Source organism: Schistocerca gregaria, unplaced genomic scaffold (genome assembly GCF_023897955.1).
Source record: "Schistocerca gregaria isolate iqSchGreg1 unplaced genomic scaffold, iqSchGreg1.2 ptg000317l, whole genome shotgun sequence".
NCBI lineage: Eukaryota > Metazoa > Arthropoda > Insecta > Orthoptera > Acrididae > Schistocerca > Schistocerca gregaria.
The window spans coordinates 10,826,216-10,842,976 of NW_026061795.1; the positions used below are offsets into that span (position 1 = coordinate 10,826,216).

Sequence of the window (16,761 nt, forward strand, 5' to 3'; positions counted from 1 at the left end):
CCAGACCTTGTTTAATGCCAAATCTTAAGGTAGTCGGTTATTTCACTGGCACCAAAGCCGGCTAATAAATCATCTACATCTACATCTACATGACTACTCTGCAATTCGCATTTAAGTACTTTTCAGAGGGTTCATCGAACCACAATCATACTATCTCCTACTGTTCCACTCCCGCACAGCGAGCGGGAAAAACGAACAGCTAAACCTTTCTGTTCGAGCTCTGATTTCTCTTATTTTATTTTGATGATCATTCCTACCTATGTAGGTTGGGCTCAACAAAATATTTTCGCATTCGGAAGAGAAAGTTGGTGACTGAAATTTCGTAAAAAGGTCTCGCCATGACGAAAAACGTCTATGCTGTAATGACTTCCATCCCAACTCGTGTATCATATCTGCCACACTCTCTCCCCTATAACGCGATAATACAAAACGAGCTGCCCGTTTTTGCACCCTTTCGATGTCCTCCGTCAATCCCACCTGGTAAGGATCCCACACCGCGCAGCAATATTCTAACAGAGGACGAACGAGTGTAGTGTAAACTGTCTCTTTAGTGGACTTCTTGCATCTTCTAAGTGTCCTGCCAATGAAACGCAACCTTTGGCTGGCCCTCCCGACAATATTATCTATGTGGTCCTTCCAACTGAAGTTGTTCGTAATTTTAACATCCAGGTACTTAGTTGAATTGACAGCCTTGAGAATTGTACTATTTATCGAGTAATCGAATTCCAACGGATTTCTTTTGGAACTCATGTGGATCATCTCACACTTTCCGTTATTTAGCGTCAGCTGCCACCTGACAAACCATACAGCAATCTTTTCTAAATCGCTTTGCAGCTGATACTGGTCTTCGGATGACCTTACTAGACGTTAAATTACAGCATCATCTGCGAACAGTCTAAGAGAACTGCTCAGATTGTCACCCAGGTCATTTATATAGATCAGGAACAGTAGAGGTCCCAGGACGCTTCCCTGGGGAACACCTGATATCACTTTAGTTTTACTCGATGATTTGCCATCTATTACTACGAACTGCGACCTTCCTGACAGGAAATCACGAATCCAGTCGCACAACTGACACGATACCCCATAGCTCCGCAGCTTGATTAGAAGTCGCTTGTGGGGAACGGTGTCAAAAGCTTTCCGGAAATCTAGAAATACGGAATCAACTTGAGATCCCCTGTCGATAGCGGCCATTACTTCGTGCGAATAAAGAGCTAGCTGCGTTGCACAAGAGCGATGTTTTCTGAAGCCATGCTGATTACGTGTCAATAGATCGTTCCCTTCGAGGTGATTCATAATGTTTGAATACAGTATATGCTCCAAAACCCTACTGCAAACCGACGTCAATGATATAGGTCTGTAGTTAAATGGATTACTCCTGCTACCCTTCTTGAACACTGGTGCGACCTGCGCAATTTTCCAATCTGTAGGTATAGATCTATCGGTGAGCGAGCGGTTGTATATGAGTGCTAAGTAGGGAGCTATAGTATCAGCGTAATCTGAAAGGAACCTAATCGGTATACAATCTGGACCTGAAGACTTGCCCGTATCAAGCGATTTGAGTTGCTTCGCAACCCCTAAGGTATCTACTTCTAAGAAACTCATGCTAGCAGATGTTCGTGTTTCAAATTCTGGAATATTCCATTCGTCTTCCCTGGTGAAGGAATTTCGGAAAACTGCGTTCAATAACTCCGCTTTAGCAGCACAGTCGTCGATAACAGTACCATCGGCACTGCGCAGCGAAGGTATTGACTGCGTCTTGCCGCTTGTCTACTTTACATACGACCAGAATTTCTTCGGATTTTCTACCAAATTTCGAGACGATGTTTCGTTGTGGAACCTATTAAAGGCATCTCGCATCGAAGTACGTGCCAAATTTCGCGCGTCTGTAAATTTTAGCCCATCTTCGGGATTTCGCGTTCTTCTGAACTTCGCATGTTTTTTCCGTTGCCTCTGCAACAGCGTTCGGACTTTTTTTGTGTACCACGGGGGATCCGTTCCATCTCTTACCAATTTATGAGGTATGAATATCTCAATTGCTGTTGCTACTATGTCTTTGAATTTGAGCCACATCTCGTCTACATTCGCATAGTCAGTTCGGAAGGAATGGAAATTGTCTTTTAGGAAGGCTTCTAGTGGCACTTTATCCGCTTTTTTAAATAAAATTATTTTGCGTTTGTTTCTGATGGATTTGGAAGAAATGGTATTGAGCCTAGCTACAATGACCTTGTGATCACTAATCCCTGTATCAGTCATGATGCTCTCTATCAGCTCTGGATTGTTTGTGGTCAAGAGGTCAAGTGTGTTTTCGCAACCATTTACAATTCGCGTGGGTTCGTGGACTAACTGCTCGAAATAATTTTCGGAGAATGCATTTAGGACAATCTCGGAAGACGTTTTCTGCCTACCACCGGTTTTGAACAAGTATTTTTGCCAACATACCGAGGGTAGGTTGAAATCCCCACCAACTATAACCGTATGAGTTGGGTATTTATTTGTTACGAGACTCAAACTTTCTCTGAACTGTTCTGCAACTGTATCATCGGGGTCGGTAGAAGGAGCTAATTATTAACTTAATTCGGCTTTTAAGTATAACCTCCACCCACACCAATTCACACGGAGTATCTACTTCGACTTCACTACAAGATAAACCACTACTGACAGACACAAACACTCCACCACCAATTCTGCCTAATCTATCTTTCCTGAACACCGTCTGAGACTTCGTAAAAATTTCTGCAGAACTTATTTCAGGCTTTAGCCAGCTTTCTGTACCTATAACGATATCAGCTTCTGTGCTTTCTATTAGCGCTTGAAGCTCAGGGACTTTTCCAGCGCAACTACAACAATTTACAACTATAATTCCGACTGTTCCTTGATCCAAGCACGTCCTGTAATTGCCAAGCACCCTTTGACATTGCAGCCCATCCCGCACTTTCCCGAGGCCTTCTAACCTAAAAAACCGCCCAGTCCACGCCACACAGCCTCCGCTACCCGTGTAGCCGCCAGCTGAGTGTAGTGAACTCCTGACCTATTCAGCGGAACCCGAAACCCCACCAGCCTATGGCGCAAGTCAATGAATCTGCAGCCAATAAGGTTGCAAAACCGTCTGAGCCTCTGATTCAGACCCTCCATCCGGCTCTGCACCAAAGGTCCGCAGTCGGTTTTCTCAACGATGCTGCAGATGGTCAGCTCTGCCTTCATCTCGTAAGAAAGACCGGCAGCCTTCACCAAATCAGATAGCCGCTGGAATCCAGAGAGAATTTCCTCTGATCCAAAGCGACACACGTCATTAGTGCCGACATGTGCCACCACCTGCAGCTGGCTGCACCCTGTGCTCTTCATGGCATCCGGAATGACCCTTTCCACATCACGAATGACTCCTCCCGGAATGCACACGAAGTGCACACTGGATTTCTTTCCCTCCTTAGCCGCCGTATCCCTAAGGGGCCCCATTACGCGCCTAACATTGGAGCTCCCAACTAATCGATAACTAAAACCTGAATTGTACTGTTTCCTACGGGCTAATTACATCAACCTAGAAGCTTCCTCTATGTTCTACTGTGTTGTTTTTAGTGTCTCTGCATTCCTTAGCACGCGACATAAGTTTGCAGACGATAAATGTAACCGTTTCAGAGAGAAAAGCTGCCAATGTAACGCTCTGGCAATACGTCGATTTGATAGCAAATGACGAAAACGGGCTTATTTCTTAGGTTTTTACTACATATGAACACTTTTCACATTCTCTCGTGTAACGTGGCTTTTAGGCCTCTCTTCATGCAAAATCTTAAGGTCGTCGGTAATGTCAAGGCAGCAAAGCCGGATAATAAGTCAATAATCGATTACTAAAACTTAAAGTTTACTGCTTCTTACTGGCTGATTACATCAACTTATAAGCTTCTTCTGTGTTTTACTGTGTTGCTATTAGTACCTTCACATAGCGCAGCACACAACATAAGTTTTCAGACGATGAAGGTAACCACTTCACAGAGAAATTCCAAATTCTGTGTCTGTGTCTACTGCCTGCTCATATTGTTTAAAGCAGGTTGCTCTAAATGCCCAGTGGATCTGATTCCCTTGATACCCATTCTAAACAATCTCGGATTGGGAAAGACCAAGCTCTGCTTATACTTATAGTCTGAGAAGTTGACATATCTTAGACAGTAAAATATGATGGTTAAAGATGTCCACTGAGTATTCCCATATACACTGAAGTTAGCTTTGAACAACAAATTATTAATTGGCCACCTACTCTTGACTCAATAGCTACTAAGATCTTTCACTGGTGAAGGAGGTGACAACGTTGTTACGTCCATTAGAGGCTTCTGTAGTTTGCTGAGAATGATGTGATATAATTGTGCCTTGTGATTTTCTGTGGAGTTCCAGAGTAAGTTCTACACTGGTGCAAGACATCCATTATTGCTGTTCTCATTCGAGGCAATCCTGGATTCTAAATCTCAAGCACCAGAGGATTAGAAACAGCAATGCAACCTCTGTCTTCCTGGCTGTCCACTATTTCAAAGTGCTGTGGTTGACAGTCTCTTCTCATTGTGCAGTGCTTGTAGATTATTGTAAATGGATAAACTGCAATATTTAGAACATCTCATTCTAAACTTTCTAAAGAACGAGACTTTTCTGTCACGACCACTTTTTGTGTGAGGTGATAAATACCAGGAATTTGGTTGTATTTTGAGAACCTAATGGTGACATACATTAGTGTCTGTGTAAATTAATGGAACTGGATTTTTCCTGAGGTCGGCAGTTTTCCGAAGGTCGGCGTTTTCCCACGAGGTCGGCGTTTTACCCCGAGGTCGACGTTTTTCCCTCGAGGTCTGCGTTTTTCCCCGAGGTCGGCGTTTTTTCCCTAGGTCTGCGTTTTTGCACTGAGGTCGGATCGGCGATTTTTTCCCCGAGGTCTAGAAATCTATCGGTATATTGAAAATCCAAAGTATTTTGATGTATATCGAACTATACTGATATGTCAAGTCAACTTGAAACATATATCGACCACTAGATATCGGTATTTATCGAGATAGCGATATATTTCGATATACCTATTTATTTCGAGAATCGTTTTCTTAGGGGTACAGATTTTTTTCAAGACGTCCATTCTTTCCCATTATCGATTCATTTCGATATATCGACTTATGTCGAAGCACTCATTATACCGAGATGTCGATTTATTTCGAGATATCTATCTATATTGAGGCATCCATTTATTTCGAGGTATCAATTGATTTCGAAGTATCCGTTTATGTCGAGATATCGATTTAGTTTGATATACCGAAACAAATCGGGTTGTCTGTTTATTTCGAGCTATCGATATATTTCCATGTATCGGTGTACTTCAGATATCGATTCCTTTCGAGATATCGATATATTTCAAGAAGCCTCTATATCTCAAGTAATCCATAAATTTCTAGATATTGTATTTTTAGAGATATCTTTATATTACTAGGTACCAATATATTTCAAGATATCGATATATTTCTATACCTCGATTTATCTCGAGAGGTCCGTGAGATTCGAGATATCGATCTATATGGTAAGCTGAAATGCGTCTAGATGTCGATATATTTCGGGATATCTAATCATTTCGATGTAGCTGTCTTTTGGAGGTGTCGATTTATTTCGAAGTTTCGATTTTTTTCATGGTGTCGATTTATTTCGAGGTTGCGATTTATTTCGGGTTGGCGATTTATTTCTGGGTGTGGATTTATTTCGAGGTGTCGATATATTTCGAGGTGACGATATATTTCGACGTTACTTGTCAACTGCATCAGCTTAGAACCTATTTCGTACAGAGTGGTGCGACTGCATACCTCAGAAGGCGACATTGATATCCAGACGATGAATGTAAACGTTTCCGAGAGAAAAGCGTCCAATGTGACGAATTGGCACTACGTCATTATGAAAACAAATGACGGAAACGTGAGGTTTCTGCCACTCAAAGTGCTGCCAACTTTCACCCCACCCCCTCCTCACTCTCCCCAGTCGTGGCGATCAGCTGGTGTGATAGAAATGGACACAGGAAAGTAATAACGTTCCATGAAATCCCATTCTAGGGAGGTTCAAGGGTAAATGTTCCAGACGGTTTATTTGCATTAAGACACGCATACTGGACATCTACAATGTCACATCTGCCAGATCGTTTCTATTGTCAGCAGTGGAAAACAAAACAGCGTACTGAAAAAGCCATAGTGAGACGCGGTTTTTGGTATACGAAATAATAGGAATACTCTAGGCACTGATAATGATGATCTAATGAGAATTCTGGTATTGTTTTGAAAGATGCATTTAAATATGCATTGAACGTAGCTCCAAATTATTTTGAGAATTATAATTGCGGTATGATGGATCTACATTGGAGATTTGGTAATGCAAAACATTTCGATCTGAGAATACTTTACGTGATAGAACGGCATTGACCTTGTGTGTCATTAGGGTAAAGTTAATTTGCCGCCATTAACATAAAATTTATCCGCCATTAACATAAAATCTATTTTTCAGCTTACTTCAATAAGGACTCACTTCTGATGATTGGACAACTAAAGAGAACTCAAACCGTTATTTTAATAGTATTCGTAGGTCCAATGCAGCATTTACCGTGGACAGTCCCTGAGTCAAGACTGTCAGTTTTATGTAGGGAGCACTCCTTTAAGAAAGCACTCCGTGTTCAGGCCACAAGTGGCCAATCAGGACCATCCGACCGCCACGTCATTCTCACTGAGGGTGGTGGAGGAGCTGGCTCTCCCACTCGTTGTGGTAGTTTCCTTTGACTGGAGCCGCTACTATTCGGTCGAGTAGTTCCTCAATTGGCATCGCAAGGCTGAGTGCAACCCGAAAAATGGAAACAGCGCATAGCGGCCCGGATGGTCACCCATCCAAGTGCCGACCACGCCCGAAAGTGCTAAACTTCAGTGATCTGACGGGAACCGGTGTATCCACTGCGGCAAGGCCGTTGCCCCTACCACTTTTACATGATATTTTTGATCGTAGATCAGGTCTGATGGCTGGAAAGAATGGACGTTTACCATGTTATGCACATTTATATTTTCACTACGTCGACACAGCTGGTCCAATTTCGACCAGCGGTGATGGTAGCCATAATGATCGAGCCAAGCATCCTGTGTACATTGGTTGCACCCAAGTGTGTGGGGATCACAGCATTCGTGACATTTAAATTTGTTACTTCTTTGCTACTATATTCGCAATAAATTTTGCAGACAGTATCCGCATATGACGCTGAATGCACCTACAAAATTATATCATTGTACGACACATGTTTCAGGAGATACGTCATAAAAACTCAGGACAAGGCCAGACGCTGCATAGTACGGACGTGGACGCACAGTTGTAAATAAATGCCTGGTCAACACCAAGCTTTTCCGCTAGTCATCTATAAAGATAAAAAATCCCCAATATTGTCCACCAGCATATTTTTGAAAAACCTTTATTTTGTCATCCATTTTTTTTTCCTGTAAAAATCGTAAAAGCCGCATCATTGTGTTTTTAAAAATCGTTTCCTATTGTCATCTCTTTTTATGTATTTTAAACCATTTATCGCTTGTGTAACCTGTGGCTACAAGTCCATTCCCTTTATGGGGTAATCGAAATAATGAACAACGGAAAAAAGTGTGGGTCAATTTCTTCCTCATTTTTCGGAACTTTTGATAATAGTAAATCGTTGGCTCTTTGAGGGCGTGGTAGGTACATACAAGAGATTAGTGTAAGATTAGAATTTGGGTTAGATACAGTGACAGGAGGTTCTGTTTCTATCTGGCTAGCTTCAAAGTACTTCACCATCTACTAAGTGATGCGTTTCATTGTGAATGGTGTGGTCTGTGCTAGGTCTACCCTTTACTCCACAATGCTGTTCCTTCGATGCTATTAAAACCAGGATGTTATCAAAATATATGCACAGTGGCAGACTGGAGTCTGCAGAAATATTTCCAGTGGTGGGGAGGGGGGAAGGCGCGTCGGGGCTGGAGTGCATGATTCTGAAACTGGCACTCTGTGTACAAATCAGCTGGTCAGTTACGAGGTGCATCAAGCTACAAGACCCTAACTCTATAAGCGCTACAACTGGTCAAAGCTAAGGTTTAGCAGTATTGTGGAGAATTCTTATCTGGAAGAGTATGAGTATACTGTAACGAATAAAAACTCTTTACTCCAGATTCCAAGGATGGTTAGGGGCGACGGGTGAAAGTGCCCTTTTGCCTATCCTCCCCTCCCCACCTCCTCCCCTCCCCCTCCCCTTCCCCCTCGCGGACGCCAATGGCTGGCCCGTTCATTTTGAGAACATCAGAGTTGCAGTAACCTTTCTGAGAAACTGTTCTAGATGTCCTTGCGCGTCAATCTTACCACTCACAACAGCAGTGGGAATGTCGGTTATCGCTCAAACAACTGGTTTTCGGCTCTTATCAGTTTCCCAGTCTCACTTTAACCTAATTGTTAAAGCCCGTCACAATACCAGTTCTTGTAATAACCGATTTTCAGTATTTTATTTACATTATTTCCTCTTGTAAACGTAGAAATCAAACAAAGATAAAAGTTTTTACTTTCTCAGTTTCTTGATAAATGGAATCAAAACGTCAAATACATTTATGATGACCTGCAGCCGTCCAGAACGAAATTAGAATTATATTAATACCGTCAGCTGCTCACGGGTGTCGATATATATCAACGGGGACAGGTGACAATGTGTGCCTGTCTGGGACTCGAACCCGGGATCTCCTGCTTACATGGCAGGCTCTCTGCCCATCTGAGCCACCGAGGGCACAGACGATAGTGTGACTGCAGGTACTATCTCGAGCACGCTTCCCGCGAGACTCACATTCTCACCTTCCATGTCCACGCACTACATTCGTAGTGTCCCACACCAACACATTCATTACTCGTGGAACACATTCTTACCAAGTCCCGTAACAGTTCGGGGAATACTTGTGCATCTTCACAGAAGAAGGTCATGGCTGGTGTTGCCAGAACCATATACTTATATGGATATGGACATGTCTTCCACGAGGAATGAGTGTGTTGGAGTGGGACTCTACGACTGTAGTGTATGGACATTCAAGGTAAGAATGTGAGTCTCGCAGGAGGCGTGCGCGAGATAGTCCCTGCAGTCGAACCATACACTGTGCCCTCGGTGGCCTAGATGCATAGAGCGTCTGTCATTTTAGCAAGAGATCCCGGGTTCGAGTCCCGGTCGTGGCACACATTTTCATTTGTCCACGTTGATATTTATCAACGCCCGTGAGCAACTGACGGTATTAATATAATTCTAATTTCTTTAAATTAAATAGTCCAATAAAACTTTGTCCGCTGTTCGCTGTTTCTCTCAAAATATAGCGAGTACTTCTATACCACAGAAAACTGCCAGTATTATCCTACTGATTTTAGTTTTTAGAACTCTGCTCAAAAATTGTATTTAAATCGGTTATCACAGCACTATGCGGGCATTACGTATAATCCAGCGATAAAGAGTGAAAACTGCGGCAGGAGAACTCTCTTTTTCGTTTTAATTTCTCTGTTAACGGCTAAAAGCAGATAACGTAGACACAGGCAGCAGATCAGGCACTTTCTATTTTTATCCCGAACTATGAATGATTTGTAAAATTTTAACTTTTTTCCTTGTATGATGTCGCAAGTCGACCAAATCGACCATTGTGCTTCACTCGTACTGCATATCGTAAAATACTTCCAGGCTTCCAGATGGTGCCATTCTGTGTTACAACTGACGTTCGACAACAGCGAGAAACTGCGTCCATTCTCGCGCACTGCTTGTATAACAGGCACAGTATTGTCTCGGCAATGTTGGACCAATTCACTTGTTGCTCGTTTCTATCAGCAGTGTTATTAAAGTGGCATACATCACTTTTCCCATTTTTTCTGTAATAACGCAGTATTTAAGAGCTATGGAAATCTTACGAATAAAAATTACTCGTCTTTTTTAAAAAAGGTTTATTTGAAAACTAAAAATTTTACTACGACAACTGTGGCTAATTGGTATATCTGTTTTTACGTGGTTATCAGGAAAATATAAAAAGATACTTGTTATAACCGAGAGCAAACAAATACCGAAAGACATCGGTTATTCAGAACTAAAATACCCATGTCGTTTTAACTGATCGGTTTTTCTATCTCTAAACTGCAGTGTCGCCACAGAAAAGTGTGTCGTTCCATCAATGTACATAGCAACGTTGAGATATGTATGTGTTTATGCGCAATATCGGCAAATGGAAACACGAAGAGGTAATAAGCACATGAGCGATAGAATTTATTTCACAGTCAGAAAAGTCGAGTGACAGACAAGACTGAATCACTGTAATAGAAATTATATGGAAAGCTGTGTAAAGGAAAATTTCCAGTTCTTTCGTGGATTCCAAAATTGAAGCAAATTCCGGGACATCAAGGTGACATAGTCTTATACGGATAGTATTCCATGACTAACGTAATTGGCCCACATACTGTACTGGTATACTGATAATATTACACTACTAAGGTAATTTACCTGAAATAATTTACAAACATGTTACTATAACATTCGCTACTACTCATTACGCTAATTGACCTTCAGCCATTAAGCGCAAGCGCAGATCTCAGTTATGATACGTGCGCCATCCAAAAATTTATCAAGGTGGTAACTCAACACAACTACAAACGATCATTGTGTGCAAAATAAATAGAACACCTCATAAGAAGAACATGACGGGTTTGAATCATTCCCACCGCAAAGGATGAAAAAATCAGGCTTGCACATAAGACCACTTGATAACTAACCAGAAATTCAGATTAGTTGTAGCTTCGGTGACAATCGCCTTTTTTACATTTTCCCCGTAAACTAGATAATTATGAAACGTAACAACTACTCTAAAATATCTGCAGCAACGGACTTGCCGCGGAGGTTGCATCGGTTCACGTGAGATCACCGAAGTTAAGTGCGTTGTCGGGCGTTGAAGGCACTTGGATGGGTGATCATCCAGGCCGCCTCATGATGCCAATCGAGGAGCTACTCGACCCAATAGTAGCGGCTCCGGTCAAAGAAAACCATCATAACGACCGGGAGAACAGTGTGCTGATCCCCGCCCCTCCTGTTCACATCCTCCACAGATGATGACACGGCGGTCGGATGGTGCTGTCCCAGTAGGTCACTCGTGGCCTGAAGACGGAGTACTTATAAAGCAACTACTCTCCAGTGGATGGTCGAACTACTGAGACCTTGAAGCCTGGCATCAATAACAGATGGCAGCACAAGAGGTTGGCTTACGCCTACTGCCGAATTTTGCGATCTGTCGTAAGCCTGCGTAAGCACGTGGGGCCTTCCGTCTTAAGTGCAAGCATATCCATTGCGTTTTCTGCCGCGCGACTTGAGTGGAATGTTTCATTATTTCTGAAATATTATAGAAATGTTTTTCGTTGTATATCCTCACCATCGGTACTGAATTTACTGTAAAATTACTTGCTCACTTTTCGGAACTTCCGTTCATAGTAAATCGATACTATTTGAAGCCGTGGTAGACACGAGTCTAGTGTGCTTCACCTTCAGCACCTTCTGTGTCAGTCTCGGTTCCTATGTCCCTGATTTCACAACGAACAGTTCGTTGTCTACTGAGTATACTGTCTGTTGCACGACACTATCCCTCCCACGCTGCTAAATGTAGGTCGTCGGCAAAATATGACTGCAGTGGAACAAGGGCGTCTGCAGAAATTTCCCCAGGAGGTGGTGGTGGCATTGTTAGTGGTGTGTGTGTGTGTGTGTGTGTGTGTGTGTGCGTGTGTGTGTGTGTGTGTGTGGAGGCCATTACTATGAAATTCACACAGTCCAGACTGCCAAGGAAAATAAACCTTGAGATTTGGAAAGGTTGTTGATCTTATACCGCTTATACTGCATATTTCGAAATTCCACCTCTAAGGGGGATACACAGGAAATGAAAGGATTTTTGAAACATGTAGCTATTAAGGTAATTTTGAAGCTAGGCAGACGAAAATTTGTATCTGGTTTCTAGGTCAGAAATAAAGAAATATGTGTTCCAGTATTATTGGGAATTTAACCTCTATGAGGTGAAATAGTAGGTGAACATTTTATCTTGAGATAAAAAATTATGGAAGGACTATGGAAGTATTTTTAAGGCTATATCTACGAAAATTGGTATTTGACTTCAAGGTTACAAATAAGAAAATACGTATTTTCGTGTTTTTGGAAGTTCAACCCCTAAGGGGATGAAATAGAGTGAGCTGGTGCGTTTCTGGCGCCAGTTTCCGTCGATCGATGTTTCGATCTTTGAGTCGCGGTCCAGAGGACACTGCTCGCTAACCGACTGTAGTAGTTCTCTGTGCGGCCCAACATCGGGCTTACCGCGCTTACACTGGACACAGTTGCCAACAAATCGCATGCCATCGCCATATAGGTTGGGCCAAAACATGTGTTCCCGAACTCTGTTCAAGGTCTTGTAGAACCCCAAATGATCCCCTACCGCCGAATCGTGGAAATATCTGAGTGCCATGCTAACTCGTTCCTGTGGAATACAGACCTTCCCTTCACCACGGTTGTCTTCCCCTTTACACAAGACACCCCCCCCAACCCCACCCCCCGAAGACCTCGCCATCCGCCAACTGCTGCCGAATCGGTCCCCACCCGGGGTCCTCGGCCTGTTTGCCGGCTAAGTCGCAGAAGAAGCCGGGTGTCTCGGAGAGAAGGAAATTGACCCCCAGATCCGGCTCCACGTGGCCCTTGCTTCCCCAGACTCTGCCGCGAACATACGGATAAGAGCGTCGCCAATTTATTGTCTCTTCCACTAATATGGCGAACCTGGAGATAAGTCTCGTCATCTTAACTTCGGTATGATTTTTAGCGATCTTATTAATCAAAGTTTAAGGGCTGGCACTGGCCAAGTAACTCACGGAGGCTCATTGGTTTCAGTCCAGTTGTATTGCTCACCTGTTCTCCAGATAGGGTTGTGTAGTTTATGTCTCAGAAAATTGTCTGCTCTTGATGTGTGTTGTGTTAGAGATAACTGGCAGCGGTCGACGCTAGCATACTGGGAGCAGAGCACCACGGCGGCAGAGAGATATTTGAGGCCATGTCCTCTCCTTTACATCTTGGGTTATGTTGTCACTTTTGCGTGATTCCATCTTTCCGGTGCTGAACTATAGCATCCAAAGTTCAATTGCATTGCCATGTTGAGTATATTTCTATGTCATTCTCTGCCTCGTGGATCTCTTGTATTGATTTGAATCCTTGGTCTGCTCGCGTCTATCGCCAATTCACACGAAATATTGAAGCAACCTTATTTTAAGGGTATTGTCATATAGTCATGTTCTAGTTGTAATCATTCTAAGAATATTGTTGATTAATCAACTGAGTAAGTAAATTTGAAGGTCCGTTTAGTCAAAATTAAAGGACCCCCTTAATTGTTTTAGTCATTTTTATACAGTTTTGTTTAGGAAAGTTGGCAAGCCGAACGTTAAATATCTGTATTCTTACGCTTAATCTGTTTCTCCCCTGATTGCAAGTAGTGAGAGTTCTGCTATGAATTTTATGGACATTTGTGCTATTTAAGAAAAGCTTTACCTAAGTATATATACCTAGTCATATTCAAATTTCAAGTTTTACGGGTCTCGTTCCACTTAACGAAATTTATTTATTATTTGTCCAACTGATCTGGCCTTGTGATTTTATAATGCTTTTGATTGTAATAAAATATGTAGCAACTACAACGGATTACTATTGTGATTTTGGTGTGTCTCTACCATACCCCATATCACAGAGGATGAAATGTTTCATGAAATATATGAAAACCTGTTTTTGATACATTCAACGATTAAGAGGGTGGAATATAGGATGTAATGTTTTATGAAAGTATTTCAGTGCGAAAGAGTTTTTAAAGCGAAATCTATGAATATTGTGTTATAGAAAACTACGTGTTTCACTGTTTTTGGAACTACAACCTCCAAGAAGGTGCAATACGGGCACAGGTTTCACTGACCCATAGCCTTCCAGCCCAACCTGCAAAGTATACGGACTTGAAATTTGATGAAGGTGTAAATCTTACGCTGAAAGCATCATTTAAGAAGAGATTGTTCGAAATTTCACTCCTATGGGGGTGAAACATGGGTTGAAAGTCTTTTTTTTTAAATATGTCCCTATGTCCCTATTGAAGCTATAACTACAAAACTACGAAAATTGACATTTGGTGTCTCAGTCAGATACAAAAAAGAAACAGGTTTTTAGCATTTTCCGAAATTCTTCCATTGGGGGATAAAATAATTAGTGAAGGTTTTTTGAAAATAAATCATTATTAAAGAACTACTGAAGCATTTTTATAGCTACATCTATGAAAATAGGTATTTGACATCTCGGTTGGATGTAAAAAAAATGTGTTTCGTTGCTTTTGGAAATTTAACTCACTAATAGAGTGAAATAGGGGATGTAATGTTTTATGAAATATTTCACTATGAAAGCATTTTTAGAATTAAATGGATGAAGATTTGAATTTGGCTCCTCGGCTCTAAATAGAAGAATACGTGTTTAATTGTTTTTGAAAACCCAACCCCTAAAGGGTGTGAGATGTTTCAGAAAATGGTTCATTATGAAAGGATTGCTAAATATATCTGACAATTCGTATTCGGCTAATATGTTACAATTTTTAAAAACTACGTGTTTTTCTGGTTTTGGAACTTCGAGCATAAGGGGATGAAAATTTTAATGAAATATTTATTGCGTTATATTAAAATATTTTAAATCTGCATCTATGAAAACCGGTATTTCACTTCTCAATTAGATATAAAGAAATATGCGTTAGGGAATGAAAGACTGTACGGAGATATCACCACAAGAATACAAACGGCTTGATTAACAAAAACCTTGGACTCCAGCTGTCAGCATTGCTTTTTGATCATTCAGTAAAAGACCATGCTTCAACGGCGCTAAGTTTAGAAAGTTTAGAAAGTGTTGCAGTTTATAAAAGACATAAAAAAACGATTAAAGAAAAAAATTCTTTGCAGACCATGAACGGTCTACGCAAGTAAAGAAGCGGATGATAAGCTAGCTCTTTATGCAAATGAGTTGGTCAGTTTAAGTTCCGAGACATGTCATGCAGCAGGAACGGAATCCTATAGTTGCTACGATTGGCTAAAGGAAAAGTTTTGCAGAATCACTCGAAATCACTTCTGCAAGTGGCTAAGAATCTCGTAATGAATAAAAATTCTGTACTGAGAATTCCAAGGTGGGAGATGCAAGATTCCTCCCCACCCCCCTTCCCCCCTCCTCACAATGCTATCCTTCTTTACCTACAGCAAAAAATAAATAAATTAATTAATAAATAAAACTAGAGAAATTTCTACTGTGAAACTATTTGCATACAAGAGAACGGCCCTTGAAATTTAACTCTTCAAAGTTTTAAGCCCTGCTCATTCCGGATATTGATTAGAAAGTGTTAATCCACATGTGAAACCTGAGTATATAATCCCTGTGACATTTGATCAACGGTGTTCCATAAGGACAGGTTCTCATTCAAAACGTTCGAAAATTCAATTTCTTTGTAGTTGCATTTTTTAAAGGTGTACTTGTCTAGACTCTTGGAACAGAAAGTTTTTTTTTTTAATCCGTGCTTTACAAAAGTTTCTACAGTCCATTGTTTGAAGCAGTGTCACGGCTGCCATGAGCCGCGCGGGGTACCCGCCATGTGTCCAACGCCTTGTCACGGTTCGCGCGGCTCCCCCTGTTGGAGGTTCGAGTCCTCCCTCGGGCATGGTTGTGTGTGTGTTGTCCTTAGCATAAGTTACTGTAAGTAGTGTGTAAACATAGGGACTGATGGTTCAAATGGCTCTGAGCACTTTGGGACTTAACATCTGAGGTCATCAGTTTCCTAGAACTTAGAACGACTTAAACCTAACTAAATTAAGGACATCACACACACCCATGCTCGAGGCAGGATTTGAACCTGCGACCGTAGCGGTCTCGTGGCTCCCGACTGAAGCGCCTACAACCGCTCGGCCACATCGGCCGGTCTATCATGTATTCTAGAAGAGTTGCAAGGTCGTCAGTGGCGCCTGTTCTTTCGAGAGCAGTTACTATCTTCATATCTATGGTTAAACGTTACCCAGCCATTGACCTTCGTCTGTGCGAATGCGCACAGGTTGCCGGAACTCTTACGGGAATCGTCACCTTAGTGTGAGCCACTAATGAGTGGATGGACAAATACCTATTAAGTACATTACGTATGCGGATTGTGGACGGTTGGGGATGTGAGTCTCACGGGAAGCGTGCGAGGGATAAATTCCTGCAGTCGTGCTGTTCATGTGTGCCCTCGATGGCTCAGATGGATTGAGCGTCTGCCTTGTAAGCAGGAGATTCTGGGTTCGAGTCCCAGTAGGGGCACACTTTTCAGCTGTCCCCATCGAAGTATATCAACAACACCTGTCGGCAGCTGAGGGTTTCAATTAATTATCAGTTGTGAAGGTGATTCGATGAACCCTTTGCCAGGCACTTAAATGTGTTTTGCAGGGTATCCATATAGATGTAGATGATAACTCGTCTCGTGTCGCACGTGCTCAAAATGATTCATACTGCAGAATGCATACAAACATACTCACCGAAAATACGGACGAATATCAAGTGCAGGCTGCCGAGTGCTGCATATCCAGCTTTGACAGATCGGCTTTTCCTGCCAAGAAGAACAGGAAGTTGCTGTCTAGGAACAATCAGAGGTAGAGGAAGGGTTGATAAATACTCCTTGACTTGCAGACTAAACGTAAATA

General features: G+C 42.0%; 1 non-coding gene across 1 annotated transcript; it reads left to right on the plus strand.

Moving 5' to 3' along the window:
- The first annotated feature begins 16,306 nt into the window (after positions 1–16,306).
- Positions 16,307–16,381, plus strand: Trnat-ugu (transfer RNA threonine (anticodon UGU)). The gene has a single exon. It is a non-coding gene; the product is annotated as a tRNA-Thr (tRNA).
- The last annotated feature ends 380 nt before the right edge of the window (positions 16,382–16,761 follow it).